Raw genomic sequence first — 19,482 nt, 5'->3', positions numbered from 1 at the left:
GTGATACAGACATTGGCTTGAAGAAAACATTGAGAAATCAGAGTAATAAAATATGGTGAATTAGGCAACCACCTGTACAGTTCTAGTACCAGATTTCAATCTAAATGGGCAGGTAATGAGTGGCAGATCCCTTCCCTTGCATAACCTGGTCTCTTCATTTGTACAATCAAGATGACACTGAAACCCCAGGCAATGTATCTGACGGGGGTTGCTTTATAATCATGAGTGCCGATTTTACAGTAAGGTGTATTCATGTTTTAAAATTTTAGATTGTAGTGACAGTCACAGGCCTCTTTGCTTTTTGGCAACTACAGAAGTCTGTGTATGTCAAGTAGCACATTAGAAAAACATTATAATAAATTAAATGGTGGAGAACCATAATTTAGTGAAGTGGACTTTTGGTGTACAGCAATATAAACTGCTGGATTTCTCTCCTGTCTCAGGATAGCTAATGGCATGCCATCCAGCCCACTTTTCCAAGCCATCAAGCTATGAGTTTTGGATATAAACTTCTGTGTGATTCCCCACTGCTTAAAATCCTGCGTGTACATATTGTCACCTGGTTATTGTGACTGCAAGCACAATTTTTCCAACATTACCATTTTTCCTGGCCATAGCCATCTAAGAAAAATGCCAGGGATCTTGCTGCACTAGATGTGAATGATATATTGTACTGTGTTCTGGAAAAATATGAAACCACATACTAAGAATTTCTGACTTAGCAATGTAAAATTAGTTTTTTATTCCCAGAAAGGAGTAGTGATTACTTCTATAGTCCTGAAAACACCTATTTTTTTCACAATAGTATTTTTCTAACAATGTTAATATATTTCTCAATTTTATGTGCTTGAGAAATACATTTTCCAAAGGGTAGAGGGAGCAAGAAGTATTGGCCAAGTAAAGCAAAAGATATATAATTTTAAATACCTTCATTTAGAAACTTCAATGATTTACAAATTTTAATGGGGTATCTGAAAGTATATTTTAATATTAAAAAAAAAAAAAAACAGTGCTCAGCCAGCCATAAGATAATGCTATGAGCATCATAACCTCGTCCTAGACAAGGGAAGATGGTTTCTCCTGTGCATGGCCACTGTGAATTCCCTAGGCTATTTATCAACAGAGCATAACTAGGATGAAGCCCTCCAGCCACCATATGCTCCAATATGCTGATCACAGAGGTCGTGCTAATAATTATCTTCCAAAAAAGAAAAAGGTGACTATTGTTTTGACCATTTACTTAAGTGCCCTAAGCTGTAAGTGAGTTCCTAATAACAGTACTAACCACCAGTGCTATAATCTGAGGGGGAAACCCCACATTCACATCATCTCTCAATTTTTTAACATTCATATTATATCTATGTTCCTAAATACCTTCCCAGCCCCCAAATGCCTCTCTCTCCATGCACTGATGATTTGTATTGTTAGTTTGGGAATTAATAATGATATTATATTTTATTTGTGAAGTCTTATTTTTGCTATGCATAATGTAACTACATCTAGCTAGATTAAAAACCCTTTCATTTATTAATTAATTGATTAATGTCCATGGGGTTCCAACTGAGAACTGAAAATTTTATCAAAGAGGTTGCAGTATTACGTCAGTCAGCCACATAATTGAATTGCTATCATATAATGTGTAATATACGGAATACTAATGCTAAGATGGAAAACAAGAAAAATTTCAACTCAGGTATATTTTCTTACATATCTTAGTATCTTTAATATAGGGAATTTCTTAAGGTTGAAATGTCTGAATTTCCTCTGCATTCTTTACCCTAGAGATTGTATCCACTGCTGCTTTCTAATGATCAACTCAAAAACAAAAACAAAACAAAAAAATCAAACAAAAAACAAAATCTGTTGTTGTGAGAATTATTAGCTCCAATCTTGCTATAGAGAAAACATTTTGGGGTGTTTCATAGTGACATTGAAATACTCACTGTGAAAATAAAATATAGAAGAAGAAGAAATAGATAGGAAATTAAGTAGTTGTAGCTGTAGCTTAGTAGGTAGAGATATACAAAGGTATAGATTCATGTGTCTATCTAGCTGTGTAAGATATATTTTATTCTCATTTTTCCCAAAGGATTTTATTTTAGTAGCTGTAGAAGATATTTACTTTGTATGTAACCGATTGCTATCCAGAACTATGTAAAGAAAAACAGGCAAAAACCTTTAACAGGTACTTTTTAAGTTTACTCAAATGACTGATAAACACATTAAACTTGTTCAACATTGGGGAAAGCATCATGGGAATGCAAAACAAAACTGTACTATTGTATTATTTTAGCGTCCAATTTGCTAAAATTAAAAAGAATGGCAATTCTGAGTTGACTAGGATATGGCCAACTTGAGCTCTCATATACTGCTGGTAAGAGTGTAAATTGGAACCATTCCCCTGGACAATCATTTGGCAGTATGTAATAAAGTTTATCATTCTACGTACAAAAAGAAAACACATACATATTTGCACCACAAATCTACAAGAACGATTATGTCATAGTTCACAATAAGTCAACTTTGGAAAAAACAACACTAATCTCAAACAACATGGAATGGATGATACTCTTATGATCATACAATGAAATAGTGATATTTTTCCATGAAAATGCACAAGCTCTTGCTCTATATAACAAAATGAATGAATCTTCCAAAGAAAATGTTGAGAGAAAGACATTAAAGCAGGCTAATGTAATCTTTACGTTTCTATTAATTTAAGTTCTGAAACAGGCAATAAAAATAGTATTGAACGCCAGAAGATAGTTACTCTTGCATGGGAGAGAAAGGATAATAAGTGGCACTTGCACAAGGGTCTTCTATGACGTTGGTAATGTTTATTATTAATCTAAATGGAGGTTGCATAGGTGTGGTTTATGATAGTTCAAGCTCTACACTATAATTTCTAGACATTTTTTCTGCATTATATGTCAATAAAAAGTTAATTTAAAATTGAAGTTAATTTAATACACATGGTTGTAGCTACTTAAATGCTTAGGATATAGTTAATCTTCATTATTAAACCAAATCTGTTCAAAAAAATTACGTAATTGCTGGTACTCATATGTCCCTTTATTTGGATGATATCTTTCCTACTTTCTATCCTTCCTTCACTCACAGTATGCACTGGAATTATTCTGTTGGAAAACTGAGTCGTTATCTCATTTTAAATTGTTTATATAGTTGACTCTATGTTTTCAAAAAAAGGGCAGAATTTTTACACTGTCACGCTCTGAGAGCACTTAATGCCTATACACTTTCAAGGAAGAAATCGTTCGTTTACGTATGTCCACAAGCATGTATTTATGAAATAAATTGAAAACTAAAAGGCTTTGTCCCATTATTTGATAAAATATACCTCTGACATTCCAGAAATATTTCAGTATTCATGATTATTTTTCCAAAATGTTTATGATTATAAAATATACATTTCATCTTTTTAATGGTAAGTTTAAAGAACATGTTAACTATATAAACAGTATCTCATTATACAACACAGCATATATAAATCACAAAAATGTTTTAAAATAATGCAATATTACTCTATAGCAAATAGGTATAATTTAAAGTCAACATAAATATGATTGTGTTAAAATAATTTCATTGACTGCATCTTCATCTGCTTATGAATTTGATAAAACACAACTGCATTTCAAAAACATATCACAAACAAGAACTATAGAAATATTTAAAACAGTAAATGAATTTATATAGTTAATTTCCTAAGCAACAGCTTTAAAATCCTATGACTAAAATATTCCAATATAGGCAGCATAACTCTTTATTAATGGATTTATTTAATATTTTTCTCAATTTGACCTATTATTTGAAGGGCTTAGAATGATCAAAATCAGACACTGGCCTATCAGAAACAACTTTAGATCATAAAAATTCTATCTACTGGCCGGGCGCGGTGGCTCAAGCCTGTAATCCCAGCACTTTGGGAGGCCGAGACGGGCAGATCACGAGGTCAGGAGATCGAGACCATCCTGGCTAACACGGTGAAACCCCCTCTCTACTAAAAAATACAAAAAACTAGCCGGGCGAGGTGGCGGGCGCCTGTAGTTCCAGCTACTCGGGAGGCTGAGGCAGGAGAATGGCGTAAACCCAGGAGGCGGAGCTTGCAGTGAGCTGAGATCCGGCCACTGCACTCCAGCCCGGGCGACAGAGCCAGACTCAGTCTCAAAAAAAAAAAAAAAAAAAAAAAAAAAAATTCCATCTACTTCACAGAGAGTGCGTTGTTAGTCTAAACGTCAAATACAGAATTATGACCATCTGTGCCATTCTACTGGCACATGTTTTTCTTTTATTATTCTGACTTTTAATTATGAATGAAATATTTTTCCACTGGTATGTGAATCATTCTCCAACCAACTGAATACTTGTATTCATAAGAAGTTGGATGTTTATTTTTCCCTCATGTATATGTATTGTTACATACAAAAATAAGAAAAATAACATCTTTTATCCCTTAGATTTTATGCTCTATTTTTGAAAGTTAACAGAGCTTAACACTTAGTTTTTTCCTATGTAATCATGTAGAAAAATTACAATTCTATCACTTTTACTTTATTTCCCTGGATTCTGCCATTCTTTGTAACAATTCAATGCCTATTTCAAACATGCATTGGACCATTTTTCATTCTCACTGGAGGAGCAATATCCCTGTTCTCTTTCAAGATCTATTTCTTTAAGAAGCACAGTCCAGCAACTATTTCCAAGACATAAACATTACACTATTTGTTCATAGCCTGTGGGGAGGATTTCCATGCTTCAACACAGTATAATATTCAATTTTGAAATAAAATCTTTAAAGCTTATGGGGAATAAAGCAACTTGGTTGGGTTGTGACCACCATCTTGAATTACACATTCTGACAGAGTGCTCATTTCTTTTCAAGTTTCATTTTCTTTGAAATATAATCTGAATATTTCAAATGCAGATTGAAGCTTTTACTTCTCAGAAATCTAATTTATCTGTTCCAAACTCATAGTTTATCTTTACTTCAAGAACCAAAATACACAAAAAAACCTTCTCTATTTGTTTAGTATAGTGAGGACTTTAAAACAAGATGCTATATGAAATACAATCATGCATTGCTTACCAACTGGAATAAGTTCTGAGAAATGTGCCATTACTCAATTTTGTCATTGTGCAAACATCATAGACTCTACGTACACAAACCTAGATAGTATAGCCTGGTACACATCTAAAGTATATCGTTTAGCATGTTGCTTTTAGGCTACAACCCTGTACAACGTGTCACTGCATTGAATACTATAGGCAACTGTACATAATGATAAATATTGCTGTATCTAAACATATCTAAACCTAAAAAAGTTATAGTACAGTATAAATGATAAAAAAATGCTATACCCATGTAGAGTACTTACCATGAACAAAATTCACAGGACTGGAAATTGCTCTGGTGAGTCAGGGAGTGAATGGTGAATGAAACTGAAGTCCTAGAACATTACCATATATTACTGTAGACTATATATACTGTACATTTAGGCTACACAAAATGTAAAAAAAAAAAGTTTTCTTCAATAATAAATCAACTCTTCAATAAATTAACTTTAGCTTATAGTAACATTTTTCCCTTTATAAACTTTGTAATTTTTTAAATTTTTAATTATTTTGTAATAACAAAACTGAAACACGTGGTACAACGTTATAAAAATTTTGTTTTCTTTATATCCTTATTCTATAACCATCTTCTATGTTTAAAATTTTTATTTTTATATTTTTACTTTAAAAAATTGGCAGTGCAGTAGGTTTGTCTAAACAAGCATCACTGCAAATGTGTGAGGAATATATTATGCCTTGACAATGTCTTCAATTACCTCTAGATCATAGGAATTTTTCAGCTCCATTTTAATCTTATGGGACCACTGCTGTATTTATGGTCTGTTGTGAACTAAAGCATAACTGTAGATGACTGAAGTAAAGTATCAATATATTTCTATAGCTATGTATACTAGGCCAATATAGAACCATAATCGACAAGTGCTCTATTGAAATTAGTTATTTTTATATCCTGATGAAGCAAATAATAATAATGTTATTAAAGTAAGAACTTGGAGATGCGAGAAAGGTTTTGCATCATCTAACAGGACGGTTGCACCATTGCTAGGGTTTTTATTTCTTAATTTTGTGAAATATGATCTCTGAGTTTGCCAATTACAGGATGAAGTCACTTTTGTCAGACCCAAACAAAATAGGGCTGGGCCAGCACCAAGAAGAGGAAGCTCATGCTTACATGTCTGAGATAAGAACTGCTTTCAAGGACTTTCAAGAAACACCACAGGAAACTCATTCCTGTCCTTTGCACATCTCTGCTTTTATAAAGTTTATCACTAGACATTCTTTAAAACTGAAGTAATTCCGATAAGATGTTCTTAAAAGAACACTTAATTAGTAATGGCATCTCCACCAACTAACTGACAACTCAGACTCTGAACCTCTGGAACCAATGAACTCTGTTTCTGAGCTGCTTATGTAAAACTATTTTGGCTAATAAAAGTTCCCCTTACACTTCCCGGACCAAATGGGCTGGTGGCCTGACATTCTATACATTCTGTATTAGAATCCTTATTTTTATTCTTCAATAAACCCAGTGTATTTAGAGAAACTTTTCTCTACTACCTGATGATATGAAATCCAATCATATGTTAATGAAGACTGCTATTAGAAAGAAATCTTTTCATGAACATTTCACTTAGGAAATCCATTTTGTTTTCCACGATATTGTAACCTTGGCGGAGTATGTTCCATAATTATTGGAAACTCTTTGTCATCTATGAAATTGTATCTTAAAGACTATAGAAAAAGAAAAGTTTTACATTAACTGCAATATAAGTGGACTTTACTTATGGATAAAAAAAGAGCAGCGACATCTGATATCTATATGATACAGGTAGAGTGTAGATAGATCTTTGTGATTAGATAAGTAGACATTTTTAAAAGATGATCTCTGAGTTTGCAAATTACAATATACTGAAAACAAATTTCAAGAGGCTGTATATGTGATATTTAAACTATATGTGTGGTAATTTCTAAATGCTTGTTTACAAATGTAAATTAGGTTGAATTTTTTTTAGAAAAACAGAATTTTATATATAAATTCTGTTAACTATAAAGCAATATAAAGCAATAATAAGGCATATATAAATTAGATATTTTGCATTCTCAAAAAAATCACAAGTCCTTCTTTGTGTTTATAGTATTACCTGCTATTTTTGTTTTCTTTTTAAAAATTGCTTATTTCAACATGGTATTGAATTATAAAGGGTAACTATCAGAAACCTCTGATTCTTAGGAAAATTACTTTTATAGTTGGCATGACACAATCAATTCACATTTTACTAAGACTGAAAAATAAAGTCTTCCTATTTATTATTAAATGGAATGTGTATAGTAAGATAATTTAATGAAATAAACATTTTAAAAGTGATTTCTTTGTATTTGGAACATCATGTGTTTCAAACATCTAACTTAGACCTAAGGTGTTTTGCAATAAATCTGTTAGAATTTGTGAAACATGCAGTATAGGAACTTTGAAAGAATATTCTTCCAGTTTGAAACCAACTTAACAGAAATTGATGTTTTATAATCACTGAGTCATGCAATGTTTTGTTTTATTATTTTTCAAAAAATAATCTTCAGCCAGATTTACTCAATGTAGTCATCACTGATGTAAAACTGCAGTTGCTACCAATACTTTGATCCTTGGTTTAGGTCAGCTAAATAAGACATTTCCAGCATTATTCAGCACCTAAAGTATTTTAGCATGTCATGGCACTTATCATTGTTTCTTCTTCATAACAAATAATCAATAAAAAGTTGTTATACTGAATATAAATAATACTTCTACATACAAAATTACAGTCTTAGAAATTACCTGGTTCTCTGATTTTATGGAGAATATATGACTTGCCTAACTTCATACCACCAAAAACTATTAAAGCCAGAACCATAGTAATAACTAAGTATAGTGACTATTCTACTATACCATATTCTCTCTAATTTATATTGCAATACATTACATTACAGTTCTTCTAAGTTTAGAGTAAACACATGTCCCATGTGATTTAAGTAGTACTAGTTTATACACACTGTCATTACACAATTAATAGCACCAGTTTAACTTTCAAAATTATCAATATTTGGACAATAAATTACATGGTTGTCCTAGTTAATATCATAATATTGAATGTATGCTAATACTTATATATTCAGGTATACTTTTGGGCTGAAATTGAACACAAATATATTAAAACATTAAATAAATAAGAGGCACATGATATTACAAAAAAAGCATGGACTTTAGAATAACACAGAACTCAGGTCAAATCTTAGCTTGTCACATAGTACCCATCATGCCAGGAGTGTCATGATCTCTGTGGCACTCAATTTTTGTTTCAGAAGAATGGGGCTTGTATTCCCTGCATTGCTATGTTACTGTGAAGATTAAATCAGCAACACACCAAATACAGTAGCAAACAATAAATGTCATTTCAATTATTTCAGTAATATTTTACAAAAAGATAATATTTAGCATAATATTTTAGACTATTTATAGCACTAAATAACTTTTCAACAGCTTAACTGAAAACATGACCTACTGCTTTGTTAGAATCCATTTTGAGCTGAAATTAACAATTGCACCACTTATCACAGCAAGGAATCCATCTTGCTAAATATAACAGAAAGGGACATGCTGTATTCCAAAAATGTATATTGGTTTATTTAAAACAAATGAATTTTAAAAGTCTGCAATGAAGCAGCCTGAAAATTTTATTTTCTCATTCTCTCATTTCCTTATAGATCATTGTTTTTACTTATTTTTAACTAAAGCCTTAGAGATTCTTAGGAATAAGCTGTCATTCTTGATACAATATCCTATTATGTCCCCAACAATTACTTTTTAAAGAAAAGTAAAATAAAGTTTTACATAAAAATTTCTTCACAGTATTCTTGAAAGACTGAGGTATTGAATGTTTTTATTTAGAAGATATCATATAAATATATATAATATGTATAGTACATAAAAACAAGAATTAAATTCTAATATAATTGAAATGAAGGTCTACTCTCAAAATAGTTTTATAACTAACAAATATTTTGGAGTTAATATAAATGAAAAGATACAATACATTTAAACATTTAGACATAAATTCAGTGCATACCACTTTTTATTCTTTTGATAAATATTTGTTGAGTTATTTTTAAGGTACTGGCATTTACTGAGGGCATGTCTCCAGGGACAGTGTCTTTATGGACGTCCTATTTTTGACATAAATTTTATTCCTTCATTTTCTTAAACTGCAATTCTATATATTTCACAACCAACCCCACCCTCTCCCCACACAGAGATGTGAGAGTGTATAAGGAAGATGGGAGGTTATTGACTATATGAGTATAGGCTTAAGTGGAGATTTTAAAGTTAAAGGTGTAAATTTTGATATTATACACATTTAAATGGCATTAAAGCCTCAGATTAAAAACTTGAGTCTCTAATACTGTAATATCTTAATATTGTACCTCAGATTAAAAACTTGAGGCACTAATACCATTTAAATGTGTATGATTTCAAAACTTACACCTTTAACTTTAAACTCTTTTTTAAAATTTCACTTAAACATTGAGTATGAATAGAAAAGGGGGGAAAAAAAACACAGTACCTAACAGGACAATCCAACATTTAGACGTCTAGTCTAAGAAGGTCAAATAAACATGAATACAAAGAAATGGGCTGGATTTTCAATTTCTGTTCTGCTGTATAAGGGACTTGGACTCCTCATTCGGATCCCTAAAATGAGAAAAATATGGAAAAACTGAATAACAATGACTTATCTTGGTCCAATCTGAAACTGAGGTTGCAAGACACATCACCACCCCCATATCTGGGAAGACATGGCTCATTTACATGGAGTAGAAGCCTTTTGTTAAATCGATAGCAACTTAAATGGAAGAAACCCAGCAGTGGGAATATTGACAAATAGCTTGAAACTGAGGATGGTATAGCATAAGAGTGAAAATAATTCTTGGCTACACGGACTTAGGGGAACTCTCTGTTTTGTGTGCTCTACATCCAAGAACCCCAATAATTTTTCAGGACTAAAATCTGAGAAATATCCTCTCTATCTCTAGCAAGGGAGATTAATCATTGTGAAATACACCCAGAAGTTTCTTCATATAAAAGTTTTCACTTCAGCAAGAAAAAGCATTTGTAGAACCTAATCCCAGTTGGGCAAAGGATATTCCTCCCACCTTAAACCCCTCTAGACTTTCTGTCTTACCAAAGGAGTCCAAAACTAGGTCAAAAGAAAGTAAGATTCCAATAGAATCATTTGAGAATACTAAGGCAAGAGAGTAAAGAACAGAGGAGACAAAACATCTTATGTCATAGCCTTAAGAAACAGGCTTTCCAAGTGGGGGAAAGGAACAGAAAGAGAGGAAAAAATAAGACCATCTAAATATCAGACTCAAACATGCCATAGATATTGAAATTATTAGAGAGTTCTATGGATTAACTGTGATTTGTCCCCACTAAAACTTATGTTGACATCTTATCTCCAGTGTGGCAGTGCTGAGAGGTGGGGCCTACTGGGAGATGTTTGAGTCACGGGGGTGGATTCCTCATGAATAAACTAATTTTCTATTGTGGGCATGAGAGAATTTTTCTCTTGCAGGACTGGATTAGTTACCTGAGAGAAAGCTGGGCTTCCTAGACTTCCTTTATTGCATCCTTTCTTGCCTTATGATCTCTTTGTACACACCTGTTCTGCTTCCACTTTCCATCATAAATTGAAGAATCCTGAGGCCCTCACCAGACACAGCTGTCCAATCTTGGACATTCCATGTGTCAGAATCATGAGCTGAATAAGTATTTTTTCTTTATAAATTATCAATCTTCAGATGTTCTATTATAGCAACCTAAATGAACTAACACAGGAAAGGGATATATTAAAGGATCTTACTATATTAAAAGTGCTATTAGACAATGTATACAGGATACAAGAACAGTTGGGTAATGTAAGCAAAAAGAAATGAAAACTCAAAGAATCAAAAATAGATTCTAGAAATGAAAAACATTATAACAGAAATGAATATGCCTTAGATTGATCTCTTAATGGAACAGACAGAGCTATGGAAAGAATCAGTGACTTTGAAGATAGGTCCATGACAACTTCCCAAACTAAAATGTAAAGACAAACCAGGAGCAGTGACTCACACCTGTAATCTCAGCAATTTGGGAGGCTGAGGCAGTCAGATAACTTGAAGTCAGGAGTTTGAGACCAGCCTGGCCAACATGATGAAACCCCACCTCTACTAAAAATATATAATTTAGCTGGGTGTGGTGGTGTGCCCTTGTAATTCCAGCTACTTGGATGACTGAGGGAAGAGAATAACTTGAACTCAGGAGACAGTGTTTGGAGTGAGCCAAGACCATGCCACTGCCCTCCAGCCTGGGAGACAGAAACTGTGTCTCAGAAAATAAAATAAAATAAAAATATAATGCAAAGAGAAAACAAATTAAAATTAAGAAAAAAAGAGAACAGAAAGAAATACGGAATAATTTAAAATGCTATAAAATGTGCCTAACTGAAAATCCTAGAAAGAGAAGAAAAAGAGAATGAAGTAGAAAAATTGTTTTAAGTAATAATGGATAAAACTTTCCAAGAGTAATAACAGAAAATAAATCACAGAGGAGTTCAGAGAACATCAAGTAGAATAAATTTTAAAATAACACATAGATTAGAGCATCTAGATTGAAAAACAAGAATTAACATTACAAAACCTTATTATAAGAAATTAAAGAACATCTAAATAAATGTAAAGACACTTGATGTTCTTGGGTTGGAAAATCTAAAATTATTAAAATCGTATTAATCCTTAAATTGTTTTATAAGTTCAATACAATTTCTAGCAAAATCCCTATTGACATTTTTGTAGACATCAATAAACTGATCCCTAGATTTATCTGGACTATTCAGGAATCTTGAACAGCCAAATAATCTTGAAAAAAGAATAACAGAGTTGGTGGACTCATATTTCTCCATTTTGAAAGTTACTTCATGTCAACAGGAATTAAGTCTCTGCTCTTAAAACGTCGATCAGAGGGACAGAATTAAGAATCCAAAAATAAACCTATATATTTACGGTCAATGGATTTTCTACAAGTGTGAAAAAACAATTCAAAGACGTGATAGTTTTTTCAACAAATAGCACTTAGACAGCTAAATATTAACATGCAAAAGAATGAAATTGAACCTCCTACTTCACACCATGTACATAATTTAACTTAAAATGACATAAATGTAAATGTTACAACTATAAAGTTCTTAACAAAAACATAGGTGTAAATATTGTGAATACAGATTAGGCAAGAGTTTCTCAGCTATAATACCAAAAGATTAAGTAACTAACTAAATAAATAAATAAATTGGACTTGATCAAATATGAAGCTTCTGTGTTTAAAAGGACACTGTCGAGAAAATGAAAAGTCTATATACAGAATGAAAGAAAATATTCACAACGTATAAAAATAATAATGTCCAAGATCCTGAATATATAAAGAACCTTTCAAACTTAGCAATAAAAAGACATATAACCCAACTTAAAAATAGACAAAACATTTAAATAGGTATTTTTCCAAGAAGAGATACGAATGGTCAAAAAGTACATGAAAAGATACTCAACTTATTTGGTTAATAGGAAAATGTAAATTAAAAGCTATAATGAGATACTATTTTATACCTACTAGGATCGTTATAAACAAACAAACAAAAAAAGACAATAACAAATATTGGTAAGAATGTAAGAAAATTCAAACCCTCACTGATGAGTGTTAAGATTGTAAAATGATGCCACTATTTTAAAAAACACGTAGGCAGTTCCCAAGTGAAACACTGGGTTTCTATATTATCCAGTGATTCTACTCCTATAGAACAAAGAATTGAAAAATCTGCACCCACAGAAAAACTAGTACACAATTGTTATCAGAGCATTATTTATAATTGCCAAAAAAAGAACCCAAATGTTCATCAACTGACAGACGGATATGTGATCCAGCCATACAAGGAAATATTATTCTACCAAGAAAGTAAATGCATTACTGATGCATAACACAAAATGGATAAACTTTGAAAACATTATGGTAAATTCAAAAAACAGATACAAAAGATTACATATCGTATGATTATTAATAATAATTATTATTATTTTTGAGACAGTGTCTCACTCTGTCACCCAGGCTGGAGTGTAGTGGTGTGATTTAGGCTCACTGCAACCCTGCCTCCTTGGCTCAAGTGATCCTCCATCTCAGTCTGCCAAGTAGCTGGGATTACAGGCGCATGCCATCACAGCCCGCTAAAATTTGTATTTTTTGTAGAGATAGGATTTCGCCATGATACCCAGGCTGGTCTTTAACTCCTGAGCTAAAGCAATCCACCCACATTCACCTTTCTTTCTTTTTTTGAGACGGAGTCTCACTCTGTCACTCAGGCTGGAGTTCACTGGCACCATCTCTGCTCACTGCAACCTCCACCTCTGGGGTTCAAGCGATCCTCCTGATTTAACCTCCGGATTATCTGGGATTACAGGCATCCACCACCACGCCCAGCTAATTGTGCATTTTTAGTAGAGACGGGGTTTCGTCTTGTTGGCCAGGATGGTCTCAAACTCCCGACCTCAGGTGATCCACCCAGCTTGGCCTCCCGAAGTGCTGGGATTACAAGCCTGAGCCACTGCGCCTGCCCCGCCTTCACCTTTCAAAGTGCTGGGATTATCGGCCTGCACCACTGCATCCAGCCAGATTATTTTTTTATGACATGTCCAGAATAGGCATTCATAAAAGTAGAAAATAGATTTGTTGTCAGGGACTTGAGGAGGCAAGAAATACGAGGTTGCTCTCAGTGATTGCAGAGTGTCATTTTGTGATGATGCCAATATTTTGGAATTAGTGGTGATTTTTGACATTTCTGTAAATATACTAAGACGTCCAAAGTTTTACACTTTAAAAGAAAGACTTAAGGTATGTGAGTTATATCCCAAGTAAAACCAACAAAATTATGAGAAGAAATATTATGCATATGTTTTAAAAGCAATTTAAAAGCATAATTATTTTAAAAGTATAATCAGATACTTCTACACATCTGTTAGAATGGTTAAAAATAAAAAGGACTGATCCTATGGTGTGTTGGAGAGGATGTGAAAGAACTGAACTCTCTCATGCAGCTGATGGTAATGTAAAATGGTATATTCCATTGTTTTTATGGAGCATTTTGCAAACTGCAAACAGTTTGGCAGACTCTTAAAAAGTTAAACTTACACCTACTGTGTCCAGACATTTGGTTCCTTCCAGTGGGTTCTTGGTTTGGCTGACTTCAAGAATTAAGCAGCGGACTTTCACAGGGACAGTTACAGCTCCTAAAGGTGGCACAGACCCAAAAAGTGAACAGCAGCAAGATTTATTTTAAAGAGCGAAAGAACAATGCTTCTACAGCATGCAGGAGACCCAAGCAGGTTGCCACTGCGGCTCCTGTGGTCAACTTTTATTATCTTACTTGTCCCTGCCCATGTCCTGTTGATTGGTCCAATTTACAGAGTGCTGATTGGTCCATTTTATAGAGTGCTGATTGGTCCACTGTACAAAGCACTGATTGGTCCATTTTGCAGTGTGCTGATTGGTCCTCTAGCTAGCCACAGAGTGCCGATTGGTGCATTTTAGAATCCTAGCTACAGAGTGCTGTAGCTCAGATTGGTGCATTTTACAAACCTCTAGCTAGCTACAGAGTGCTGATTGGTGCATTTTAGAATCCTAGCTACAGAGTGCTGATTAATGCATTTTACAATTCTCTTGTAAAATAGAAAAGTTTTCCAAGTCCCCACCCTACCCAGGAAGTCCAGCTGCCTTCACCTCTTACTACCACATGATCCAGCTATTTCATTTTTAGTTATTTATCTAAGAGAGGTACTGGCATAGTTGCTTTACCTGTAATAGCCAAAGAGTGGAAACAACCCAAATGAGCATCAACAGGTGAATGGATCCATGAACTGCAGTTATAGAAATACAATGGAATGCTATTTTGGCAATAAAATAAATATTGAACATGCAACATTATAACTGAATCTCAAAACAAATATTCTGGGTGGGGGAAAAAGTCAGAAACAAAAGGAGTGCATACTGTGTAACTCTATTTCTATACAACTAGAGAACACGCAACACATCTTTACTAATATAAATCAGCAGTTGCCTGGGAAGGGGGTGGTAGGTAGACTAAGAGGTAGGAGATGTGTTTGTTATCTTCATTGTGGTGATGTTTTCATATGTGTGTGTCAAACCTTTCATATTTACAATTTAAATATGAGTAGTTTGCTGATATTATTTACAACTCAATAAAGCTGTTAATATTTTCTATTTCAGAGAGCAACTTTTAAAGCATTCATCCATTTTCTATGATTTGAGAATATAATATAATAGTAACAAATATACATTCTATGCTTTAGAGTGCATGCTGAGTAAAGTCAATGACTACGTTTGTCCTGTAAATATTATATCTCAGAACTTAGCATGTTGCTTCACATTAGGACATGTGTATTAAAAATTTGTTTCGTTACCATTTTATCCAAAAACCAACAGGTCATCTGAGAGAAGTTCACTCAGCAAAGTATGTTCTTAACTGCTGAAAAAAAAAAAAAAAAAAAAAAGAAAGGATTCAATCAATTTCTTGAAAATACGTAATCTGAATAATATTCAACCTTTAGGAAAGTGGTAAGTTAGGATATTGACACAATTTCTTTAATAATTCCATCATTATTTCATTATTCTCACAACCATTTATTGAACACCTACTGTGTGCCAAGTACTATACTAGTCATTCAAATTTAATAAATATTTATTCATGTCCCCACCTTGCAGTTTCTCTGACACCCCTACAGTGCGGTCCCCGACAATAGCTGTCCCTCCAAAGGAGGAAAGAGGAACTGACTCCACTCTCTGAGCAGTCTACCTGCCCAGTCCCCACTAGGCTCCACACCAGTGGCAGTTGAGGTATTAGGGCCAGACCCCACCGCCTGTCGGCCTGTCATCTCACCTGCTCCGTGCTCCTGTCACCGTTGGTCTGAGGTCTCCACCAGCTACATCCCTACTCCCAGGGTGGGGCATGAAGCTCCTAGCTGGGCTGCGGAGGAAGCAGAGAGCCAGCTGTCCCGCTCAGCCAGGAAGGGATTGGGTGTGAGTGGATAACCACCAGGCAGCCCCTTACCTCAGAGGAGCTTGTGAAGGATGAAGTGTGGGGCTGGGATCTGGCAACCAGATGTCATCCCGGCTTGTGGCCAAGATGGCCGACTAGAAGCAGCTGCAATCAGAGGCTCCCAACAAAAAGAACTATAATTACTGTGTGAATTCTGCACTGGCAACCAAGGTATCCAGATTCTCTCTTCAGAACTGACTAGGTGGCTGGTGTGATCCACCTAGAGAAAGGAAGAGAGGAAGGGCAATGTGGTGCAGCAGCCCACCTGAGAGCCACACAGGTCAAGGGAGCTTTCACCTCCCACCTTACCCTTTATCCTCCCCAACCTCACCCCACCCAGGATCATGCTTTTTCCATGGAACTGTTTAAACCCAGGCCACCAGGGCCTAGAGTCTCAACTCTGGAGTCATGAAGATTCTCAACAGCCTCTTAGCTAGAATCTGCTTCAGCCTGTCAAGCTCCCAGGAGGGAGGGCGACCAGCGCCACAGCTGCGCTGCCTGTTGCCTAAACTGTTTGAGCTCCCTGGGGGAGGGGCAGCAGTCAACACTGGGACTCATAACTGCCTAAGTTCCCTGGGCCGCGGAAGGGTGGCATCCATCTCTATAGCTCCAGGCCCCGCTTTTCCCATGCTGGAACCAGGAAGACTGAACAATTTGGTCCCAAGAGACAACTTGGTCCCAACTTTGTCCCACACAGCCCAACACACTGGGTGTGGCAGACTGTGGTCAGCGCACCTCTTCAGGCCTGTCCCTGATCCGTCCTTCATCACTGGGTGGGGGCTCCCTGCAAGAACTACAACACGAGCCATAGGCTCAGGGACAGAACCCTAATCTCCCTGGCCCTGAGCCCCTAGGGGGAAGGCAGGGGTCCGCTGTCTTTGCGGACCAGCAGACTTAGCCTTTTCTCCTGGTAGTTCTGAGGAATCCAGGCAGCCTAGACAAGTGGATTTCCCTCCTGTGAAGCATACCCTGTCCACCAAGGGACAGTCAAAGTGCTGCATTAAACAGGTCCTGTTCTCCATGCCACCCAACTGGGTGAGGCCCTTCAACAGGGGTTGTCAGGCACCCTATACATGGGTGACCCTGACGGCATCAAGCTGGTGCTCCTTGAGGTCAGAGATCCCAGAAGAAGAAGCAGGCACCCATCTTTGCTCTTCTCCAGCCTCCTTGAATGACATCTGCAGGCACAAGAGTGAACCAAAAGAATAGGACCTGATGTGAATCCCCAAATAAACGCAGTAGCCCTACAAAGAGGAACCTGACCACTGAAAGAAAAGCAAACAGAAAGCAACAGCAACAGCATCAACAACAAAAAAGAAGTCCCCACAAAAACCCCATCAAAGGGTCAGCAGCCTGAAAGATTGAAACTAGACAAATTCATGAAGATGAGAAAGAATCAACGAAAAAATGCTGAACACCCAAAAGGCCAGAGTGCCTCTTCTCCTCCAAATGATCACAATGCCTCTCCAGCAAAGGTGCAGAACTGAACGGAATATGAGATTAACAAATTAACAGAAGTAGGCTTCAGAAGATGGGTAATAAAAACCTCTACTGAGCTAACAGAGCATGTTAAAACCCAACAAAGAAGCTAAGAATTTTGGTAAAAGGTTAGAGGAGCTGCTAACTAGAATAACCAGTTTAGAGAGGAACTTGAATTACCTGATGGAGCTGAAAAACACAGCAGAAGAACCTCATGAAGCATACACAGTATCAATAGCCGAATTGACCAAGCAGAAGAAAGGATATCAGAGTTTGAAGACCATCTTAATGAAATAAGGCACGCAGACAAGATTAGAGAAAAAAGAATGAAAAGGAACAAACAAAGCCTCCAAGAAATATGTGACTACATAAAAAGAGCAAATCTACAATTGATTGGAGTACCTGAAGGAGATGGGGAGGATGGAAACAAGCTGGAAAACATACTGCAGGATATTATCCAGGAAAACTTTCCCAATCTATCAAGATAGGCCAACATGCAAATTCAGCAAATACAGAGAACACCACTAAGATACTCAGTGAGAAGATCAACCCCAAGACACATAAACGTCAGATTCTCCAAGGTTGAAATGAAGGGAAAAAAAATGTTAACAATAGCCAGAGAGAAAGGCCAGGTCACCTTCAAAGGAAAGTCCATCAGAATGAAGGCAAACCTCTCAGAAGAAACCCTACAAGCCAGAATAGTTTGGGGGTCAATATTAAACACTCTTAAAGGAAAGAGTTTTAAGCCACGATTTTCATATTTAGCCAAACTAAGCTTCATAAGCAAAGGAGAAGTAAAAATCTGAGGAGTAAAATAAATGCTGAGGAACTTCATGACCACCAGGTCTGCCTTGCAAGAGCTCCTGAAGGAAGCACTAAATATGGAAAGGAAAAACTGGTACTAGCCACTGCAAAAAAAAAACATACCAAAATATAGAGAACAATAACCCTGTGAAAAAACTGCATCAACTAGTGTGCAAAATAACCAGATAGCATCATGATGACAGGATCAAATTCACATATAACAATACTAACCTTAAATGTAAACAGGCTATATGCCCCGATTAAAAGACACAGACTGGCAAATTGGATAAAGAGTCAAGATCCATTGGTGTGCCGGAATTAAGGAGACCTATTTCACATGCAAAGACACACATAGGCTCAAAATAAAGTGATGGAGGGAAATTTACCAAGCAAATGGAAAGCAAAGAAAAGCAAAGGTTGCAATCCTAGTCTCTGACAAAACATACTTTAAACCAACAAAGATCAAAAAGGACAAATTAGGGCATTACATAATGATAAAGAGAAAAAATTCAACAAGAAGAGCTAACTATTCTATATATACATGCACCCAATACAGGAGCACCCAGCTTCATAAAACAAGTACTTAGAGACCTACAAAGAGACTAAGACTCCCACACAACAATAATAGGATACTTGAACACTCCGCTGTCAGTATTAGACAGATCAATGAGACAGAAAATTAATAAGGATATTCAGGACTTGAACTCAGCTCTGGATCAAGTAGACCTAATAGACTTCTACAGAACTCTCCATCCCAAATTGACAGAATATACATTCTCCTCAGTGCCACATGGTACTCATAATAAAAGAACTGCACTTAGTGCCACATGGCACTTATGATAAAAGAATCTTCAGCAAATGCAAAAGAACTGAATTCATAACAAACAGTCTCTCAGACCACAGTACAATCAAATTAGAACTCAGGATTAAGAAACTA

Source organism: Rhinopithecus roxellana, chromosome 4 (assembly GCF_007565055.1).
Source record: "Rhinopithecus roxellana isolate Shanxi Qingling chromosome 4, ASM756505v1, whole genome shotgun sequence".
Classification (NCBI taxonomy): Eukaryota; Metazoa; Chordata; class Mammalia; order Primates; family Cercopithecidae; genus Rhinopithecus; species Rhinopithecus roxellana.
The sequence above is the reverse complement of the archived record's forward strand: the minus strand, read 5'-3'. Positions refer to the sequence as shown.